Source organism: Passer montanus, unplaced genomic scaffold, assembly GCF_014805655.1.
Source record: "Passer montanus isolate IOZ18808 unplaced genomic scaffold, ASM1480565v1 scaffold24, whole genome shotgun sequence".
Lineage (NCBI taxonomy): Eukaryota > Metazoa > Chordata > Aves > Passeriformes > Passeridae > Passer > Passer montanus.
In genome coordinates, this window is record NW_024367037.1 from 3,653,245 (window position 1) to 3,659,537 (window position 6,293).

Consider the following 6,293-nt stretch of genomic DNA (forward strand, 5'->3'; position numbering starts at 1 on the left):
TTAAAAAAAAAATGAAACCAGAAGTAGGTTTCTATCTGCTTTTCAAAACTTGGAAAGAAAAAATATATTCATGCTATGTGTATGCTGACAGCTGAAACATCAACAGTCAAAAAAACAGTAAACAAAGGAAAAACAGAATATCTTCACTTAAGTTTAGGCTAGCTCTAGGACTGCGGTAATCTAAATATACTGTCAAAATTAGGAGGGAGACCTTACTTCAAAAAGCAGGCAAACAAAGAGAAATCCCAAAATGACAAGGCCATAGGTGAAACTCAAGGTGCTTGAAGGTTCAGAAATGCTCCACTGAAGTGTGCTGCTCTGGCAGCTGACTTCATTATTCATGCATATGAACCATCGCCCTGGTGAAAGGCTCTTATAATTGCATATGCTAATTCAGCTGGGCACCAAGTTTCAGACAGAACAGTGTCAAGCTGGAAAGAGCAACATGCAACACTTTTTCCCTTCATGAAGGAGCATACCGAAAGGGGTAAAGTCCTTTGTCTCTCTGTATGCTGGAAACTATAATCAAGACATCATCAGTCTTTTTCACATCATAACAACCCTAGACGTATTGTAACAATGCAACTTACAACCATCTGTTGCTTGCTCTTTACTAACCATGTTGTGATTGCATCTCCCATGGCCTGCATGTGAATCTCCAACCAAAGCAAACATATTACTGCAATTCCATGATCACATGTGATTCCATCTCTCATGTACTCTGTTCAGGACTTTCTTGTTACAGAGGAGTACTATCCGTGTATGCTGAAAATAGATAAATGCAAGAGAACTTGTCTGACCTAACTTTCATCTGAATGTCTGGCATCTAGTTGGAGACAGTGTTCTACACTCTCTCACATTACAGTGGTAGATTTCTCCCAGGTCTCTTTGATCCTTTCCTGAAACAAATCAGACTCTATCTCCTGACTACAGAAGGAGCTTAATGAACTTAAAGTTGACAAAGGAATCTAAAGTGTGTTAGGTAAGTCCCACCTATGCATGGTTTAGTTTTCTTACTCAAAGTCTGGATCTTATTCAGTTTTCCGAGGCTGTTGCACAGTAGATTTGGTATCCTGAGCATGATGCTTCAGGGCTTCTATGTCAAATTCTTTGAGGAGAGAAGAAAGAGGAACAGAAGTACTTCCTTCATTCACACCATAGATACAAATAAAGACAAGGGTAGATGATCTTATCATTTTAACAAGTGAGAACAAACCTCAACTATGCTAGCAACTAAAAAAACCCCAATCTTTCCTTTTGATACAGAAATAAGCTTTAGGCAAGTTGAAATTTTTGAGATTGTTCTCACTGACAAAAAGCTTTTCAAGACCTATAAAATGTTCCAGTGAGGTAGAGGCTGATCAGACAGATCAGCCTGATCTGAATGCCTACTCCAGATATCTGAAAGAGGAACATAAAATCTAACCTCAAACAAGGTGCATCTGTGTTGCACTTCTGTTATACCAGCTCTCACAAAACAGAATGAAAACAAAACCTTGCTTTGCATTCTTTCTGTATGTTATAGTTGTTTCCTCTCTTGTATTTGTCCTCTTCCATTTTGAAGAATGTGCACTGTATTTAGTATGTAAGCAGGCTGTAAGTTTCCTATTTGTTAATTTAAATTTAGTTAATTTAAATTCAATTACAATTAAAAAGAAATAAAAAATAAATAAGACAAACTTACAGCAAAAGACATTTTAATGACCTTTAGCAATCAATCATTAATTGAAATTCATCCTTGAATTGAAAGGATGAAGACAGGTAGATGGAACTTTGTCAACCATGTATCCAAGAACAATTGTCACACTGTTTTCTTTTCCTCTTTATTTTAGCCAGAAAAGTTACATTAGAAAGAAAAATAAAAATTGTAGTAAGCAGATCATAAAATTTACCCTCTTTTAATGAGCATGAAAACTGCACAATGAAAAGAAATCACATACAAATATATTCAGGAGCAATGTAATGCTATTAAATGTTATATTTCAGTGCACTAGGTGGTAACAAATGCATCAGTGCTATAAAGGTGTCTTTTTGCAACAGAAAGATTACCAATAACTTTCAAGCCTTCTGTCCACCCTCCTGAGATCTGAGAAAATAAACTAGACTACTCTTGGCTCCTATTGCTTTACTATATCACGTTCTACTAACTGAATTAACAACAGTAAGCTTTTCTTCTCCGTTCTTTTACAATTTAAAGTTATAAGGTCTGAGTTACCCATAGTTTTGAAAAATTAATTACCTTACAGCCTCAGACATCCAGAAACATTTGCACAACTCATCAGCTCCAATGCTAAAATCCTAAAAAACCTGTGCCTTCATTACTGAGTGACATATTCCCAAGCAAGGATGAGAAATGACAAGCCAGGAAATTATATGTAAAGGCAGATCTCCGAGCAACAGTCACCCAAGTAAGAGTTGGACAGATGAGCGTTGGGTCTATTTCTTCACAAAAATCAAGGAAGAAATACAATTTCATAAATAAATAAGTTAGTCATCAAACCATGTTGGAAGCAATTTCTGGAAAAGCAATTCCTGGAAAAGTAATTCCTCTCTTCTTTGAGACTTCACTGAGGCTCCAATTTTTAATTACCAATTCTGACAAATAGAGGTGTGAATTTCTAATGGGAAACCTGAGTATCCATCCAGAGCATGCCAGGATTCATGCCAAAAACAAATGCATAAGAAAACACAACTGACAGAGCATGAGCTGTTGCACATTCCTCTTGGTTTTATTTCATCACTAACGGTGCACATAGTTCAACTTTGGCTAGGTTACTATAGGATGGGAGGAGAGAGGGGAGAAAAATTAAGTCTCTTTCATGATTTCAAAGCTGGCTGCAACCCTCTTCCTTTCTGGATTTCTCTGAATATACCTTGCCCTCTCGAAAGATATAATTCTCTAATCTATCCACTTTAAATAGATACTGCACAACATGTGCTTGTCTCCCTCCTTTGCCTGTGCTCTGAGCTGACTGGACACAAGAAGTCAGATGCAGAAACTCGATCCATTAGCAGAGCCCTGAGCCTCACTTTGTAAGTCCCATGAGAAACTAGACTCCTGGCTTATGTCCACCTGGGCAGATGCTTCAGCTCCACCTCAGTCTACAATGTCCTGTGCATCAGCTGCTCTCAGACAGCCTGTTAAGCTGATATTGGCACCTATGACATGTCTGTTGAGAAATCCATGATCAGATCAATCATCTTACTGTTTAGCAGTGCTTTGATATATGAAAAATAATTTTTTAATAAAATATTTGACAGTGACCCTACTGTAATTCAAGCTTTTCTATTTTTACAGTGGCCAGAACAAGCTACTCCAGGTGACTCGGACCCCATTCCTCCACAAAACTTCCTGCATCATAAACTGCTGCAGCCTCACTGATCATTAGAAATTAAAGTCTATGATCTAGCCTCAGAAATAAGTCTCTTCCTGGACTAGAGCAGAGCTGGCAGTTCAGTCAACTAGTTAATGTCATCGAAGAGCAGCCCAGCTTGAACAACTGTTTCCCTCTAAGCAAAACAGTTGTTTCCTCAGTTGGTGTCTTTGCTGATGCCAGTGGATAGAGGTAAAGACTAAAGGTAAAGACTAAAATGCCTTCCTGAGCTATCAACAGACAATCTGACTGACAGGAAACATCGCCATCCTTCCTTCCCTTTCATTTTTATCTTCCTGACAAACTTTCCCGTTGAAAGGAAATCAGTGTTTGCACACACCAACTGAACCACACAGAGCAGGTGCTGTGATGCAGCTCTGTCACAGCACCACTTGGAGCTAAAATCTGGAACTGCCTCATGTCTCAGCATTATTTCCCACACAGGGTTTAGAGGAGTCAATACCTAAAACATGGTTCTGAACCCACCTGTCAATGTAATGATTAACACTGCTCGTAGAAATACATTTTAGTGAAAGAATTGCTCTGCTCTATCCTATAACTAACTTCACATGTAAATTGTATTTATGGCCTAAGCTCTTGAACATTGACTATGTTCAAGTATCCAGAGAAGCATTAGCTGGTCTGGTGCCTTCAGCTACCATCCAAACTGACAGCAAAGTTGTTATGGAACAACAAGAAAGACAGAACAAGCTCACTAAGGTAATGCTGTAAGCACTTCAGCTACACATCAAAGCAACCATCTCATATCTCAAATTAACACTAAATTTCCATATTCATCAAATTTCTCCAGGTGCTGCTTCATGAAAGAGATTTTACTCTGGTGGGGGAAGGAATGCCTATAACTTGCTAAGTCTTCTCATGTCTTACCATGAGAAGACTCTCTTCAGAAGGTGAGACATTACAAAACAACAGAAAAGACACACTAGTCCATTATCACCTATGATCAGCCCATTGTGCACTGCTGATCCAGCTTGATGTTTAAAGCCAACAGCAACAGTGCTGAGGCCTGGACAGGATGACTCATTAGGGGTGGGGTTATCACAGAATAATCACACCCTTGGGTATTGGGTACACAACCACATCTCAAGTCTTGTAACACCCCAGAGGTGTGATTATCTGCTGTCATGCTTTAATTCTTAATTAAAACAAGAGCTGCAGCTCAGATAAGATCTGTGAGAGGATTATGGTCATTCTTGGTTAGACAAGGGGGGACATGTATCTTTGGAATTAAAATTCAGGTGCTTGGGTGAACTCTGTAATGATGAGCCGTGCTTGAATCCACCTCTTCTTAGTTTTCCTTTTAATATGATTTAACCAGGAGGGAGCACACCCCAAAAGCTGCAACTTCCAGGATGCAAACACTGAATAACACAAAAAAGTGCACAGTGCTGCCATCATTCCAATAGTTTTGCACTTTAATCACTTCTTAGCATTTTAGTTTAAATAAAACTCTAAACTCTAAGTGTGCTTCTAATGATGCTAGAAGACTAGTTCTTGTTACTTAGCAATAGTACAAGTCACAGCACCCATAAAAACACTGGAGGAATGTTTTGATGAAGTGCATACTAAACTACTCAACTTACACATAGAAAGATGGATATACAGCCTGGGGAAAAATGAATATAAAACACTTCTGTGATTTTTTAAAAAATCTTATTTTTAACAAATATTAACCCAACTTAAGGTCTCTTTTAAAGGTTACATTTGCATTTACAAAGAACTTTCAAGCAATTTAACTACAATGAATTTTAACAAGGCGCTTCCTGTTCTGACTACTTGCGTATTTTTAAATTTTATGAGACTCTTCTGGCAGAGTTTTGTAGCCGTTAAGATGAAAGCCTGGATGCATGCATACTTGAAAAGTGGAGGAGGAGGAAAAAGAAGAATAAAAAGAAGAAAGGAAAATAATCAATTTGGTATCAAATTTATTCCAAAGCCGAAAAGTGCATTTTTTTCTGATTGTGAAAGAAGACATGCAGGGAGGTCGAAGGTCAAGCAAAGAGGAGACAGTATTGTGTAGGAACTGTCACGCATCACCACCTATTTTGACATGCACAGGGCCGTTTGTTGTCTGTCGAACATGCAAATTAAGTGCCTGCTGTCATAGCTAGCCGATATCTGAAAGTGGAAAATGAGACCACCTGTAACCAGTGAATGGAGTGATGGACAAGCATTCAGAGCTCGTCATTTCCAACGCCATTCACACCACCTCCGAATTGCATATGACATGTAAAAATCTTTTCTTAATATTCACAACCGGGAAGTTTGGGGAATTATGGAGGCTTCAACTGCTGCATCTAATGGGTTCTCCAAGCAGACAGCTGTGACTGTGAGCTGGCTTGATAATTAGGTGTCCAGGAAGATTTTATGCTATGAATCAGTTAAAAGGGAGAAAAGAAAAAGAAAATAATGGCAAGCAAAACTCGCTGGAATGGAAATTATATTAACCCTTGCATGTCTTCCACAGCACTTGGCTTTTACAATTCCCGTAAAGCAAGATTTGCAGAAACCAGACACATAATAATTTGTCTTCTATCTCTGAGCAGCACTGTCCTCCACTCAGAAAAATTGCACTCCAACTCTGTTTGATGCTTTGTTTTCCTGAAGAGAACTTAGAAGCATAAAATCTAAATATGCCAATCCCTCTTCTATTTGAAAGCAAAGGCAATGCTTTATTTGAATTTCTAGTGAATACGGTGCATAGGATTTTAAGAAATAGATTCATTGTGCTAAAGTCATGTCCTGTCATGCGCCTGTACATACAACAATCAAATAGTTTAGCTAGCTCTTCTGTAATCCTTTGCATGTTATCCCTACTTTTGTATGCATATCTGTCTTTGTGCATGGGATGCCATAAACACTGCAGGCAGTGTAACGCCAAGAAAGGTGTGACATTCC